Source organism: Lygodium microphyllum, chromosome 8 (assembly GCF_053477565.2).
Source record: "Lygodium microphyllum isolate KBCC chromosome 8, Lygodium_microphyllum_v1.1.10, whole genome shotgun sequence".
In the NCBI taxonomy this organism is placed as follows: Eukaryota; Viridiplantae; Streptophyta; class Polypodiopsida; order Schizaeales; family Lygodiaceae; genus Lygodium; species Lygodium microphyllum.
This window is the reverse complement of record NC_141142.1, coordinates 81,801,616-81,818,816: the sequence shown is the minus strand read 5'-3', so window position 1 is coordinate 81,818,816 and position 17,201 is coordinate 81,801,616. Positions and strand designations below refer to the sequence as shown.

Genomic DNA, 17,201 nt, shown 5'->3' with positions numbered 1-17,201 from the left:
CCACAGTAGAAGCACCTACCCTACTTGTGGAATTGGCAAACGGTCGCGAGGTAACTTGTACCAGGCAAACTGCTAAGGAGGAGTTCTATCTGGGAGGAAAGAAAACCTCAGTCAAATTCAGAGTCATGAACTTAGGTATCGATGAGTGTCTACTCGGGATGGATTGGCTTAAGCCTAATGACGCCCACATCCACTGTGGAAAGGGTCAAGTTTCCTTTCGAAACTCTGAAAGAGAGTTTGTTACAACTCAAGGTGAGGCAGGAGTACCAAGGATCCAGTTAGCCAAAGTATCGCGGATCATAAAAGAACACAATATTAGTGAGTTTGGGAGTCTCCCAATTCCCATTAGTTGAATACTGAAAAGGTGCCACCCGGATAACATGCCCATAAGTTTCTCAAAACAATATGATGTAACCTATCATTGGAAAGCGCTTGAAAAATGGAATCTATTGAGCTATAGAGCGCTCCATTTGGAGTTATAGTGTTCAAGTTATGACAAATCCAAAGATTTGACCACGTGTCCCAAACTTATGGGAAATTCCAATATTCCCCAATATGGTGTTAAAGGGGTTAGGAAAGGATTACCTGTTTACTTGATCAAACTCAACAAGTTAGATCAAAAGCAAGAGTCTCATGAGGGACCCTCTTGGCTAAAAGAATACGCTGACGTATTCCCTGAGGAATTAACTGAACTTCCACCTCCAAGAGAAGTTGATCATGAAATAAGGCTAATACCTGGAGCTGCGCCAATTGCAAAGAGACCTTATAGAATGTCTATTCCGGAAGCTATCGAGTTGAAGGAACAACTCAAGCAACTGTTAGATCAGGGTTACATCCGGCCTAGCAATTCACCATGGGGAGCTCCAGTTCTATTCGAGAAGAAGAAAGATGGGACACTTCGACTATGTATTGATTACCGTGGGTTGAATCAATCAACAGTCAAGAACAAGTATCATATTCCTAGAATAGATGAGCTTCTTGACCGCCTTCAAGGTGCAAAGATCTTCTCCAAAATTGATCTCAGGTCAGGTTATTACCAAATCAGGATCAAGGATGAAGATATTCCAAAAACGGCCTTCAATACAAGATATGGGCACTTTGAATTCTTGGTTATGTCATTCGGGCTTACAAATGCACCTGCCACCTTCAATAGATTAATGCAGGATATTTTTAGACCATATCTTGATGATTTCGTGCTTGTCTTCTTCGATGATACTTTAGTCTATTCTAAACAGGAAGAAGATCATGAACCGCAACTTCGGATTGTCCTTGAGACAATGAGGTCTCATAAGCTGTATGCAAAAATGAAGAAGTGTGCATTCTTCAAACATCAGATTGAATATCTAGGATTCATAGTATCATCAGAAGGAATATCAGTAGACCCAGCCAAAGTCAGAGATGTGCTTGAATGGCCAATACCAGTATCCGTCAAAGAAATACGCAGTTTTCTTGGCTTGACAGGATGGTATAGGGTCTTTATCAAAAACTATGCTTTGATTGCAGCACCTCTTACCGACTTACTAAAGAAGCAGACTTCTATTACATGGTCAACTCCCGAGCAAAATAGCTTCGACCAATTGAAGCAATGTTTGGTATCAGCACCTATTCTGAAACTTCCCGACCTCAATAAGGAGTTCGAGGTAGTAACTGATGCCAGCAATCTTGCCTTGGGGTGTGTACTCATGCAGGAAGGTCATCCCGTAGCATATTCTTCAAGGAAATTGAAGAGTCATGAAAATAATTATGCCACGCATGATCTGGAGTTATTAGCTGTCATCCATGCTCTAAAGCTTTGGAGACACTACCTGTTGGGTAACAATTTTACTCTAGTAACCGATCATAAGAGTCTCAAATGGATTTTTACCCAGAACGAGCTCAACATGAGGCAACGTCGATGGACTGAAGTATTGGAGGAGTATGATTTTGAAATCAAGTATCGACCGGGGAAAGAGAATGTAGTTGCCGATGCACTCAGTCGCAAGGCATTCCTAAACTCCCTAATCTTGCAGAATCCATCAACAGCCAGATCTCTGGCTACAAAGGTATCTATGCCAAGCAACCCTATACTCGAACTAGCTAGAGAGGAAGCATGCCATGACTTAGCCTACCAAGAAATGATAAAAGAAATATCTACCAAGGAACAGAATCTGAGGTATCAGGCCAAGTATCATGAATTTTCTGTTGACAATGGACTTATTTACTATAGAACAAGGCTATGTATACCAACAAGCCAGTCGCTTAAGCAAAAGATATTATGGGAAGCTCATGATTCCCCTTTCGCAGGACATCCTGGCTATGCAAAAACTCTTAATGCACTTAGGAAGAGCTATCATTGGGAGAGGCTCAAAGGTGACGTCCTCAAATATGTCACTGAATGTTTGTCTTGCCAACGTATCAAGGCTGAACATGTCTTGATGCCAGGAAAATTGCAACCACTTGACATTCCCCAAATGAAATGGGAATTCATTAGTATGGATTTTGTGGTAGGCTTACCCCAAGTCCAAGGAGGATACAACTCCATTATGGTTGTAGTTGACATGCTTACTAAGGTTGCACACCTGATTCCAATAAAGACAAACTATAAAGCCTCCGACATTGCTAGAGTGTTTATCAAAGAAATATTCAAGCTACATGGGTTACCTAGAAGGATCATTAGCGATCAAGATTCTCTTTTCACTTCACACTTTTGGAGAGCTATCTTTGAAGCTATTGGAACTCAACTCTGTTTTAGCACTGCCTACCATCCCCAAATAGATGGACAAACAGAACGAGTAAATCAAATCATTGAGGATATGCTTAGGGCTTACTGCTGTCGGGAGCCGAAGAGGTGGATTCAATACTTGCCGTTAGTAGAATTTGCTTACAATGCTTCTTACCAGCAGAGCATTCAAATGACGCCTTTCCAGGCACTGTATGGTCATGATTGTCGAAGTCCCCTAAACTTTTCTGATCCTACCCTAAGGGTGGAAGCTTCAAGACAAATGTTGGAGGACATGGATGACCAAATAAGGTCAATAAGACAAGACATACAAGCAGCCAAAGATAGACAAAAGGCATATGCGGATTTGAAACGCCAAGAGAGGGTCTTCGGAGAAGGAGACATGGTTTTCATTCGCGTACGCCCAAAAAGGAGTTCTCTATCTCTAGGTGAATGCAAGAAGCTAAGTCCAAGGTATTGTGGTCCGTATAAAATCCTCAAATGCCTGGGACCCAATGCTTATAAATTGCAACTTCCAGATAACCTAAAGGTTCACAATGTATTCCATATTAGTCTCTTAAAAAAATATATACCCAACCCAAATCATGTACTTGATGACCAACAAATTGTAATGCCTAGTCAAGGAGTCCTTGAGCTAAGACCGGAAAGGATTTTAGATGTCAGGGAGAGACAGTTAAGATCTAGAACCTTGAAAAAATGCCTCGTCCAATGGAAAGATTATCCCAAAGAGGATGCTACCTGGATGGATGAAAGCTCTCTCAATCTTCAATATCCCCAGTTTATCTCGAGATGAGGACATCTCGATTCTTCCAAGGGGGAGAGAATGTAATATTTCCGCACACTGCGTACCGTAAATATTGACTTCCCGCACGTCGTATAAATCCTGTGCAAGGTTATCCCCTACATCGTATTATTAGTAGCTTAATCCATACCATGCACGCTCAAAAATGAGGCCTCCACAGTGTAAATTAGAGGCTGGGGTTGAAGACCGCAAAAGCCGCAAGGAAACACCCTTTTTTGAAGAGGCAATTGGATAAATTTTAGGCAAATTTTTTTATCCCTTTCCCCAGCCGATGCATGGCTGGAGGAGAGGGAGTGTGGGGAGGAATGGCCAAGGAAGAATGAATCGGGAATGCATGAGGAGGGAATGGCATGAGTCCTCCACGTGGTGGGGCTTCCCTTCCCTCCCCCCTTGCCTATATGAACTCCCGTTAGGGAGAGAAGAAAAAAGAAGAGAGGACGGACTGTGAGAGGAAGGAGAGGACCCTGCTGCTGCCGTTTGGGGAAAGGAGGAGACCAGGCTGCCGTCGTCGCCACGCAGAGGGAGGCCGCCGCGCTGCCGCCCCAGTCCGCCAGCCGCCACGGCCGCCAGACTGCCACGGTCCGCCATCCCCGCCCTCTTCACGACGAACCCCCCCCCCCCCCCCCCCCCCCCCCCCCCCGACGTTGCTGCAGGCTAGAAGCTTCTTAGAAGCTTCTTAAGAAGCTTCTAAGGATTAAGGCCATAGGCCTTGATCCTACGCGACTTCGTGGTTTTGAATCCGGTTAGGGAAATACCTATTCCCACGCAAGGAGAAGATAGCGATCCCCTAGCCGTCTCAAAAAGCGAGGGTGAAGGAGTCCGTAACCACGACTACAATGGCTCCCAAGAAGTTGCAAGGCGCGACTGCGGGAGGTTCATCTCCGAGCATACAAGTGGACACGTTACACTGGCACCCAAGCGTCCTCCTACTCCAAGTAGAACTCAACGGAGAGACCTCTCGCGGCGGGTTCGGTCCACGTTCCCAGCACGTTCAACAACCCCCTTGGTTAGGGTCAAGCAAGCAGTCGGGGGTAACTGAAGCTGCCTCTCCCTTCAGGTTTTTAACCTGAAGTATAGATACTTATTTAATTTGTAATTCATAAATCAAACATAGCTCTAAAATCTCTAGCAAGCAGAAACATTTCCATTAACCAACCCATTTGTATGGCAAACTGCTAAAGAAGTGTTCTTTCCTTTTTGAGTGTATCGGCAGTCGTTCTTAAGATATCTTGTAACTTTGGCAAGGATCCTTACATTCGGATGTAGGGTATACCTAGTTTGGCTTACCCTAAAGTACCTTAGATATGCTAGTTTCTATTTTACAACTTTTCTTATTTTGAAGGATATCCAAAAATGACATCTTTTTGCAAGATAACTTGTGTAAGGATCTGCCGTCGTCGAAAAGGATGATCTCATATATGTTGCGCAAGTCAGATGATGGAATAGTCTGTTTAGACTCCATAATCTGACGTATATCAGGCCTAGGGTTTCTTTATTTGAGAGCCTTAGGGACGACCCTAATTTCTTATTTTTATGAGTTTATTGTCCTTGCGGTAAGATAAGTAGTCTAGTGTTTTAGGGTATGAATGTTTCTATGTTTAGATTGGTCCGGTTATCTTTTGGAAAGATTGGTTTTGTCAACTTTAGGAGGGTAATCTTACTCATCTTGTCACGGTTTTTACTATCTTTGATTACCTTCTCAATCAATACAGTCTGATTTGGCATATAGCATAAAGAAAGGTGACGATACTCCTAAATATCTAGCTAAGGAATTGGTGAATACACACTTTACTTGTTCCAAGTCCTCTATTTGGAGGGGAAAAAGTGTTAATAAAGTCTCATCCAGCAATTTCCCATTACATTTTCTTTCCAAATGATTTCGTATGTCTAATTTTTATACTTGTTAAATTCTAACTTTTGACTTCCGTTTTCTTTAAGATAAACTCACGCCAATTAACAACAGTTGCCTTGCAACTAGCAAAGATAACTCTCTAATAATTTGAGCATTTGAAGGAAACTTTTCATGAATTTAGCCGTTTTGCCATGATCCGTTGAGAAAAGAATAAGACTAATGGAGCAGGATATAATTTCTTCATTTTTGGACTATAATACTATAGTAACGGATAGTATTGCCTATTATTTTACAATGCTTGATGCAATTTGATGGAAGCTAATTTGAATATATTGTCATTCATAAGCTCACTCCTTCGTTAGAATTGATTCGAACATATATATATTTCCTTAATTTTTCTTTGCATGATTGACTAAAACCCAAATTAATATCAAGAAGAAAACCTGGCTTTGAGGTGAGATATCCACATGGATACCGGGAGATGACCCTCCCGCGGTTACGCCTTGGACTTTCTTAGGAGGCATCGCAAGTGTGGTCCGTTGAACGTGGAAGCAGCTTTATAACTTCTCCTTAGAATTCCACCGTTGCTCCTTGCACCGTTCGTCAAAAGTAGTTTTCGTAGGTTCCCTCCTTGAATTCGGGAATTGAAAAGGGTGTTTTAGAAACTTTTACCACTAAGACGCATTAAAGCCATGGGACAAGCTTAATGGCCTTAGTAAGCTTGCACGAACGAGAATATCAAGGTGTGGAAAAAGACGCAAGGTATAGGAGGGCTTTAAGGGAAATTAATAGCCGTAAAGATTATAAGTAAAGGTCTAAGGACTTTTAGGCAATTAGGCTCATGCGGGTTTTCACACGAAAAAGGAGGGAATGATTCGGAACCCAAGGGGGAAGAGTATATAATGCTTTAAATCACTAGGGAAAGGGTCTTAATGGGGAAAGGCCTTAAATTGTGACGGAAAAAGGGTGTAGGACAAGTTTAGGAAAGGCCTAACTCCGGGGAAGGGGAATTTAAAACCATAGAAAGAGCTAAGAGGGTTTTTAAAAAAAAAACCGAGGTTAAGAATTCCTTTGTTAAGATCGCAAGGGGGAAAAGGCTTTATACAGTCCTAAGGGAAAAACCCTAGGGGGAAAAAAAAGACCCTAAGGGGAGGCCTTAGGGAGGAGTTTAAAAGGGAAAATAAGGTAGCCTTAAAGGCTATTAGTAAGAGGCCTAAGGGCCTTTAGGGTAAAAAAAATTTGGGAAGGATAGGGTAGTTTCAAAGTCCACACGAAGGGGGCTTAGGAAACCCCCCCCCCCCCCCCCCTTGGAAGTTTCCCAAGGCTTCCAAGAAGCCACGTGGGATAAAAGAAGGACCAAGGAGTACGTTGCAGTCAGGCGTCCGATGGCGGCTGAAGGCGAGGATGGCGGCTGATCGTCGACTGTTGGCTGGCGGCGTTTGCTCCACGGTAGCCCCCTCGCCTCTCTCCTCGCTGCTGAGTCCTTCAGTTATAATGGCTTCCTCCCTATACGACTACCACACGGCCTCCGTCAGTACATCAATGCTTCAACTCTTCCTTCCTCACGAATGTGGCGATCCGTAGCTTCCTGCAGCATCCTCCCTTCTCAAACAGCTCCTGGCTTCGACAGGGTGAAGGGCGTCGTCTCTCCCTCTTTTCTCCTTCCTCAGGTTTTATATAGGAGGGGGGGAAGAGGTACCTTCCCTCCCCACGTGGATCGTGCATGGATTTCCTCCTCTCCACGACTACTCCATCTTAGTTAGGCATCATTATCTTCCCTCAGCCACGCTTCGGCTGAGGAAAAAAAAAGAAATTTACCTAAATTCCAATTATTATCCCTTGTCCTCCTCCCAAGAGGAGGTTCTTATGGGAAATACACGGTTTCGAAAAGCCGTGACTTGTATGGACTCAGTGGAGGTGTGTTAGTTTAGACTATCCCGTCCGAAACTTCACTCTAACCTTATTATTTTCCCGAAACTTCACATGGCCGGAAATATTACACACATGCACTACTCTCCCTCCTCCCTTGACATGCACTACCCTCTATCTCACTCGATACACGTGCTTCAGCCAATCCATGTACCTTAGCTGATCCCGGTGTAGGCAAAGATGTGATAGGTGTCCCAGACATCACACTGAAAACCTCATCTGCAATGGGAGGGAGACCAAGATAATTGGTCATCTCCCCCATGAATTGCTCCTTGTTGAATGGGGTGCTGGAGAATCCAGGATTTCACATCTACACAAGAAAAATCATATTACCCTGTGTAGATAAAACATATTACATACATCATCTATACCTGCGTCACTGTGCTCGTCTACACTTGCGTCTCTGTGAGCGCCTATCAGCGCGTCTCTCTGGGCGTCTGTCAGTGCATCTATTTCCGCGTCTATAGCTGCGTCTACACTGTCATCTGGACGCACTGACAGACGCGCACAGTCGCACCATTTCTTCTCAAACTTGTTTAAAAAACAAAGCTAAAAAACCTCAATAGATGACAAGATCCAGCATGTGAAGAGAGAGAAGAGAGAGACAAACAAATAGAGAAAGCAAACAAGATTGAGAGAGAGAAGAAGAACTCACCTTCTTTGCTTGTTCCAACGGGTGGCAGCGGCTAGGTTGCAAGCTCCTTGTCCTCCTTCTCCCTTCCCTTGGTAAGTTGCTTCAATCTTGTTCTCTTTCTTGCTGTTTGGCTCTTGTTCTTTACTCTTTGGCTCTTCTTTCCTCCTGTCCTCTTTTTACTCTTATTTCCTTGCCTCATTGTCTTCATGAAGTGATAGATAGACAGAGTAGTGATGTCGAGCTCGAATTGTAGAAAATCCAAAAAAAAAGCAGGAAAGCACAGGTTTGAAAAGAAAGCCACAACTTTTTTTAAATTTTTATATACTTAGGTGGCGCGTCCGTCAGCGCGTGTAATGGCGCGTGTATATGCACAGATAATTCCTGTTACACGTGCTTACAGACGCGCAGGAACAATTTAAGGAATCAATGCATGCATTTAGGGAATCAATTGACCTATGTGGTGACATAGATAACAAATCTTGAGGATAAGAGATAACACATTGGCAAGTCAATTGGCACATATATATGTAGTGACTTAGTAGACCATCCCACTTACAATTGCATATTATCCCACTTACGTATCAATAGGTAGATAAAGCACGAATGGTTTTTAGCTAGAGAAAGATAATGCAATGAAGGTGTACACGAAAGAGATAGAGAAAGGCATATTATCCATCAATCAATCAAAGATATGTACATGAAGTGACTTGATATAGTAATTAAAGTATCATCATTTTTAGGATGCTCCATTGACTTCTGCAAGTTCCTATAACCTTGAAGTAGAATATAGCCAACCACACTATCCATGGAAGGAAAACTTGGCCTCATCAAATTAACCAAGTTAATTTACTTATATATTTCATAGATAAGAGATTTGTAGTTGGCTTGTTGGTATTAGTCACCAACAAGTGGACACACTGGCTAAAGATGATGAAAAGAGGACATGTGCACATTGGTTACATGTGCTCCACCTTATCTAAAATTATATGTGAGCTATAAGTGCACCTTGACATGATTGGAATAACTTGCATATGCACAAGCCAACTGATTTACATCAATCTACTCATGCTATGAATTGGCATGCATGGCTAGGTTAAGTACACAACATTAAATGAGACATGTGAGTGTATTGATCAGTTCTCTCTCTCTCTCTCTCTCTTATATATATATATATATATATATGTATATATATATATATGTATATATATATATATGTATATATATATATATGTATATATATATATATGTATATATATATATATGTATATATATATATATGTATATATATATATATATATATATATATATTGGAAACGCACAACTGAACCTTTGATTTATATATACATCCAATCATCATGCCCTATCCAATCACATTTGTATAGGGCATGATTGGATGAATATAGGGCATGAAAACACATATATGTAATTAGCTTTGAGTGATTGGAGGTATATTTGTAATACTCAGAAAGAAGTAAAGTTGGTAATGTATATCATGTCCTATGCATGTATATGCCCTATACATGTATATCATGTCGTATATACATGTATATCATGTCCTAGCGTATGATCCAGGTGTAATTATGTCATATATACATCCAATCATGCCCTATTCAAAAAAATACTAGCTGTTAAGAGGTTTGCTCATATTCAGGTAACCTCTTGCTTGCATGATATGTTTTAAACTACTCAGAATCTTGGGAAATTTAAAGAAAAGATAGGATTCTTTGCCACCCAAGCCTGCCCTGCTTACTCTATTGTTGCCTGAGAGATTGTTGCAGGGCTTCCCCCAATTATGAGGTCAATCTTTCCCGTTGCATCCACAATCTCAGCCAACTTATGATCAATAAGATCTCTAACATCATCCTCCATTTGAAATTGGCCTTTTTGTAAGGTTTTGTTCCACTAGCTTGCTATTATGTTTTTACATTTATCATTGATCTCCACAATAACAACAGCCTTCAAAATTATACCCAATTTCTGCAATGCCACTTCTTTCCCACCAAGGCTCGAGAATAATGACAGAACTGTTAAACCTTGTGGATATAATTCTTTCAGTGGTAAAAGACTATACGCAATAGTATTGACCTGAAATGAGTTGCCCGATGCATCATACCGATCTGAAAGGGTAGAGGAGCCTCAAGTGTGGTCATGATCATATCCAAGCACCAACTCAATCTCATGGGGTTCAAGTGGGGCAGCTTGGCCTGGGCTGACCCAAACCAAGTTCCATATTTGCATACCAAGATATTCTCATGTTGAAGATAAGAAGGTATCTTGCTTTCTTTGTGGGAAGAAAACATTTTTTTGATCAATCCACATATAGTGCTAGGGGCACCCCGTTTTTTTATGCAATTTAGCTTCGCTCTCGGATCCCATGGGGGCCAATACTTCTTTGTTTTCGGAAGCACCTCAAAGATTGTCATGGGAGCAGGGGGGAGGATCAACCTTCTTCCATCTACTGGAAGGTTATAAACATAACCTCCTCAGCCTAAAGCATGCTAAAAAATATCTAGAGTCTGTGAACTATGGATCTATGCCATTAAAATGCTGTTTGATGGTCTCCCACTCTGAATTGGGAACGTTCTCAACATTTTCAAAATAGAAAAAGGGAGGGCCTTCCATCAAACTATTCAATGGTTTTGGCTTGCCTTTAAAAAAGCCACGAATTCCAAACCCCATGCTCTTTTTGAACTTGAAGGGTGGGATAGAACCTAGATGTGGAGGTGATGTTTTTCCATTCATAGATTGAGTCTCGAGCCATAAAACACTCGAGTCTTCACTGGCACTTTTATCCAAGTCTAGAGTAGGAGTAATGTAGATCTTTGTTTTAAGGCCCAAGTAAGTGTACCATAGCTTAAGGGCTCTTTCATCTACCCAGTATATTTTGCTACAGACACCTCATGAGGGTCCAGCATGTCTAGTTATTTGAATACCTCGTGAGGGTCCAACATGTCTAGTTTGATCTTTTATCTTTTATGACTAGTGCACATTATTCAATGCACTTTGGTGTGAGGGTAAACATACTCGAACTCAACGTATAGATGAAAAGAGAAATACCCAAGATTGTGGTGTCCTTGCTCACTTCGAGGATGCCAATGGTACTTCGAGTAATTATTAACTCTATTTTTTTAATTCAATGATTCAATGTGTATTCTTAATTCTATGGTTTTTATCATGCGCACACGTGCATGCTCAAGAATCAATTTCAGGTGGTTAAATAATTATTAACTTTGGTTTTTTAATTATGTGAATTGCAATTTTAGGTGGTTAAATAATTGTGCGTCTTCTAGCACGTCTATATTAGCGTCTATTTGCGCGGATATATAGACACACAATTCGCGTCTATTTACACGCACGTTTACACGCACTTATAGACGCTATGATAGACGCGCCCGACTTTGCGTGTCTAACATGCGCGTCTATGCCTTGTTTCTATTGTAGTGTTAGTGTCATTGGATCATAATGTGAAGCTAAGTGTTGACATGGATGAGATATTGGAGGATTCCATAATGTAGAGGAAGATGGTAGGAAGTTTGATCTTCACTACTATCACCACGCTAGATTGCAACTGCACAATTGTCTTGGAGAGTGAATTTATACAAGTGCCTCATAAGCCTCATTTAGAAAGTGTGAGACACACCTTACAATATCTTAAAGCCACATTGGATTATGATATACTTTATGAGGTTGAATTGGTGGTACAATTATTTGGATAAATTGCTGCAAATTAGGCAAGCACTTTATCTAACAAAGAAGTCCATGTGTGGGCTATGCATTTTTCTTTGGGACTTGGACTATCACTTGAGCAGTAAAAATAAAACCCATTGTTGCATTATCAATTTGAGAGGTTGAGTATACAATTGTTGTTATGGTAGCATGCGATAGGTAGCTTGGTGGGTGTGAAAGCTAGTTGATGATTTGGGGATATAGATACATAGGAGGGTTGTCATTCATTCTAACAACATGAGTAGCATATAATTGGTGAGGAACCTTAGAGGTGCACCTATAAGAAATTATCTATATAACATGTGTTCAAAGGTTATTAAGAAATACCCTTTCTTTACATACTATAAGGCCATAAAAAGACCTCTTTTACTTTACTAGACTTAGAGTTTTTTTCTAACTTTTAAATTAAAAAATACATTTTATAAACATAATCCTATAATTTTTACTAAATAAAATAACCCTTCTTTTGAACTCATGTGGAACCCAATGTTTCAAGTATATATGAAACACATTGAGGTCCATTATGATTTCATTAGAGAGGGGTTCTTCATAAGTAACATTGATCTCATATTTGTGAGTAGAGAGCAACAGGTTGTAGATATCTTCACCAAGGCCCTAGGACTATAAAAATTTCAAAGATTTCAAAGCTTAAAGTACATGTCATAAAATTGAGCTTGAGAGGGTGTTGAGATGTCACTCTCAACATGAGTTAACACTCATGTACCTAGATGACTATTTTTGTAGCCATATCACTCGCATGGTTGGTACTTGCAGTGGCATATCATTCTAGTGATACTTTACAACTGGATATCAGTTAGTCCACCTACCAAAGCTAGGTATATCTATCTAGTTATCTTTCTAGTTAGACTACTCATATATTATGCATGTCGTACTCTCTTTGTTCTTGGTAGACTATTATAGTGAAGAAGAAGTAAAAGAAAAAGTAGGGTTTTGAGCTTCCTATCTTGTATCCATTATCTTGTGTTGTGTGCATTGCAATCTCTCTCTCTCTCTCTCTCTCTCTCTCTCTCTCTCTCTCTCTCCATGCAACTTTTCACAAATATCTTTCTAGTGACTCAATATACCCTCTAAAGAATGGTCAAGACTTAACTAATTGAGATGGGTTTTGCTACATGTATTAAGTTGTATGAATGGACTAGAGATGATATAGCTAAAATATGTGATTAAGAGCTTCATTAGAAAGTCCATTTGAATTAGACTTTCAATAAATACATTTCCATTTCAAGGTAATGGATTGATTACCTTGAATGGATTTCTAAGGTGGTTTTGGAGTGTTAACCAAGGTGTCTTAACTAGACTCGTTTTTCATGATCTAAATACCCTATATGGAGTATTAAATATGGTGGGTCAACGCAGATGATGGATTACCTAGATCAAGTGATCTAATGCAATCGAGGTCATATAGTCAACATGACAATCACCTTGAGTGGAAGCAATACAATGTAGACAAAGTGAGTTCTACTTCATGTTGATGCAATTAGGGTAAAGGTCCATCTTGAGTGGAGATGGTATTAGTTCACCTCAATTGGAATGGATTTAATCAAGGTAATGTATAGTAGAGGTTGTGTCTACCTTGATCAAAGGGTCATGGACAACATTGATTGAAATGATGAGTTGGCAATCAAGGTAAAAATGACACAAGGCTATGACTACCTTGAGTGAAGGTGATGGATAGTACATAGTGTGAAAGCAATAAGTGTGACGACAACCTTGAGTGGAATGCTTTAGTTAAAGGTGAAGGATCAACTTCACTTGTTTGTGAAATGAGTAGAGGTGCTCTATCACTTTGATTATATGCACTTAGTCAAGGTGATGTCTAGTCAAGTTGATGACCATCTTGAATGGTTTTTGCTAGTCAAGGTGGTGGCTCTTCAATGGTCTTCTCTAATCAAGGTGGTGGATCATGTTGAGTGTGGTGTGGAGTATGCAACTATTCTATGACGTGTAATGTAGGTGATGAGTCACAATGAAGGTGGAGAGTTACTCAAGGTGAAGGAAAATCAAGGTGATGCCAAAAGGCAATCAAGGTAATCTATTGCAAGGACTAGACGTATTAACTTTTTCTCAAACAACCTTCATTTGACTTATAGTTTCTAGAAAATGTTCCCAATCAAAAATGTATTAGAAATAAGATCAAAGTTAGCAAGCTTTCTAGCCTCAATTGTAAAAATCAAAGTGATAATCTCCTATAGTCAAGGTGGTTAGTTCTATACTTTGTATGTAGACAATCATATACCTAGTGCTTCACATGGTGTCCCACACCTAGTTTATACTACATAAATGCACAGAGGGGTGCACTTATAAGAAATCATCTATATAGTGTGCATTCAGAGCATAGTAAGAAATATATTTTCTTTACTATCTATATGGCTATAAAATGACCCCTTTTACTTTACTAAATTTAAAGTTCTTTTCAAACTATAATGAACAAACCCCTTTTGTAAATATAATATTGTAAATTCTATTAGATAAAATACCATACCCTTTCTGTAGAACTTAGGTAGTATCTTTCATATTCTATAAGGTGCACCCCTCTGGCCCAAATGGTACTTGATGCCTTTGCAACCTTTATCAATAGTAAAATAGGTGATTTTCATTTCCATGAGTATCCAATCCATATGAGTGGAGCCAAGGTGTCACCAAGTCTGACCTTTAAACTGATGTAAAATAATGTTTGGTGACCATCTCAACTAGGCTGTTTGGGTGTTCTTGACTTCTTAGATGGGGAGACTAATGAAAGGTAGTTGACTAGTATTGCTAAATTAGTACACTAATGGTTTTAGATATCCAAGCATAGAATGTGATGGTTTGGACATGTTTTGAAGCATGAAAATTCCACTTCAAGAATAAAGTATAACATTTAAGGTGAAGGAAGATGCAATTTATATGATGCTAATAAACAAGATCTTTAGATACCCTATTCAAACCCTAGATAGTCCATTAGGATACCCAATATTTATGCTTGATGCCTAGAAGTAGAGAAGTGATTTGCACGTGGAAAACTGCTCCCAAAATAACATCTTTGATGTTAAGAAACCATACTAAATGTGACATACCATGCAATTGAGATGATGGATTAGTACTTTGGTGAGTGTAAAGACAATATGCAAGGCTCCTCTTTAAGCAAAAAAACAAGTTGAAACCACACTCCACCACATGTATTCATCATCTCTTGCCTGATTCCTACTATAAATGAGTTTAGGAGTCATGAAAACAATGACAATAAAATATGATTACAAGGTAAATATTTTGTATGCTTTTGATAAATGCTCTATAAGCAAGACATGAGTTCAAGTGTTTCAATCCATGCAAGCATGTAGTGCAATGGATGCATTCAAAAATTTAAACTCACACTAGATTGAGAAAAGAAAATGTATTTTTCTTGAAGAAAATGGACATACATATTTTGGTAGGTGATATGTGTGTGAATACAGGCTAAGGACTGTCCAAGCACTTTCTCCCTTCACTAGTAGATTTTTGTCCCTTCACTTTATATGTGTGCCCATTCAATTTAGGGAAGGATTAGTCCTATAGATATTCAATATTAATAGTTCTCATATACTTTTTGTTATGTGCTCTTGAACTTTTGCTTTTCCACGGTGTGAATATGTGTGTGTACATTCCTATAATCCTGAAATCCAACCTTTAGTATTAGTGTAGGTTATGACTTAGACTTGGACAAAGTCCTCAAGACCCTTTATTTCATCTCCTTCAATTATTGGAAGGTGATTTCATAAGCATGTATTAGTCAATTAATAATATGAAGTGGCCCATAGGTCTTGGTAAAGTCTGATCTTTATTTGGGTTCATTTCAAGCTACATTTGCACTATTGCCAATATTGAACAAATTAATTTGTCCTTTTGTGTAGAATTTTCAACAATATTCATTTTTATTGGTAAGACCTTTAACAATCTAATTTGTATCGTGCTACATAGCACGAGCTATTTTTGGTACAGATTTTCCAATATACAAGGAAGTTTTGCATCAAGTCCGTTATTTAATAGCCATGGCGAGCAACAATGATTTATTCAATATGTTGGTCATTAAGGAAAGGTTGGATGGAGCCAACCATATGATTTGGTCTTAAATAATGCATAATGTATTAGCTATAAAAGGATCAAACATTATGCAGGGAATTGATGTCATGTTATTGTGGAGTAAGCACAAATGTGGTAGAAATGTGTAATATTGAGGATGTTGCGAGTTTCAATCCCAATGTAATTTATGCCAAAGTGCCCTATTAAGAAGATTCATTGGGATGGTAAAGTTATAGAGACTCATGTCTTGGTTGGATGGTGTGTTAAATATACCATGTTAGAACACATTTGCTCATGTAAACTAGCTAATGGGGCTTGGGGTATAGTTGCACACTTGTATCAAGCAATAAAAAGGTTTGTACAACTCATCTATATAAGAAATTGGAGAGTTAACACATGGATGAAGCTTACTCTATGAAAATTCTTGTGACAAATTTTAGTTGTCATAGATGAGATTTTACAAGACAAATCACTTTTATAGGCTATTCTTAATGTTCTTCTTGATTCTTATCAAAGTTTTGCATCCATTCTCCATTTGATTATACAATGCAATTCTAATGCTTTATCATTTAAGTGGTTAGTTTTAATTTTATAATTGCAAGAAGATAAATCTTAGCATGTAGACTAAGTTGTTGTGGCTAGTTAGAAAGGAAAGGAAAACCTTACCTATACATTATAGATCAAGCTTCTAAGGTTAGTAAAAAAGGTGAAGAAAAAATGCATTTTCTACTAGTAAAAAAATATGTAAATATAGTTTGCTAGACAAAGAAGACCAAGAAGGATGAGAAAGAAAATCAGAGTAAAATATTTTGCAACTAGTATTGCAAGAGGCAAAAGATCATGTCATTTATGATTGACCTAAATGGGTTGTGCAAGAGGCTAAGAATAAAGAAGCTATTCAAGAGCCTAAAAAGAAAGAGGCTAGTATGGCCATTGCATACATCTCCCCTTGTAATTAAGAATCTACAAATGTTGTGCAAGATTAAAGTTGGGTGTTTAGTGTGTAATGTTATTATGACCCTTTGGTACACGATTCTTATATATCTATTGTGGATTCAAATATGCGGTACTTTAACAATGGTGCTACTAAGCATTTTACTTCACAACTCCTTTGTTAAGTTCTCTTATTTCTACCCCTAAACACAACATTGTCACATGTGCCAATAACTCCTCTTATCCTATTTAAGGAGTCAGAAAAAATTCGTTAAATGCTACTAGTGGTAGCGCTTTCATAATTCTAGATGCTTTATGTGTAGTAGATAGCAACGATAATTTTTGGTCAATTTGTGCACTTGGTAAGGTTGGTTTGATTGTCAAATTTGTGTACGACACATGTAGTATTCACGATCTCTAATGTAGTGATACAAAAGAATGATGGGATAGTCACTAAAGAGCATGGTATATGCATTCAAACGATTAGGCGATAAAAACCTTAGCTTTTAGGAAGCTAAGGCTGATTTTAGATGAAAAAGAAGTCGAT

At 39.1% G+C, this 17,201-nt stretch overlaps 1 protein-coding gene across 2 annotated transcripts in view; it reads left to right on the top strand.

The window, feature by feature from the left end:
* LOC148032500 (uncharacterized) overlaps positions 1-16,118 on the top strand; it is a 108,840-nt gene extending 92,722 nt beyond the window's left edge. The window contains exon 7 of one of the 2 annotated variants that reach the window (XM_087684111.1): positions 15,641-16,118. The gene's annotated coding sequence lies outside the window, so the exon portion shown is untranslated. Of the gene's footprint in view, positions 1-15,619 lie in introns of both variants that reach the window. The other variant, XM_087684110.1, reaches the window with a different exon arrangement.
* Positions 16,119-17,201: the final 1,083 nt, after the last annotated feature.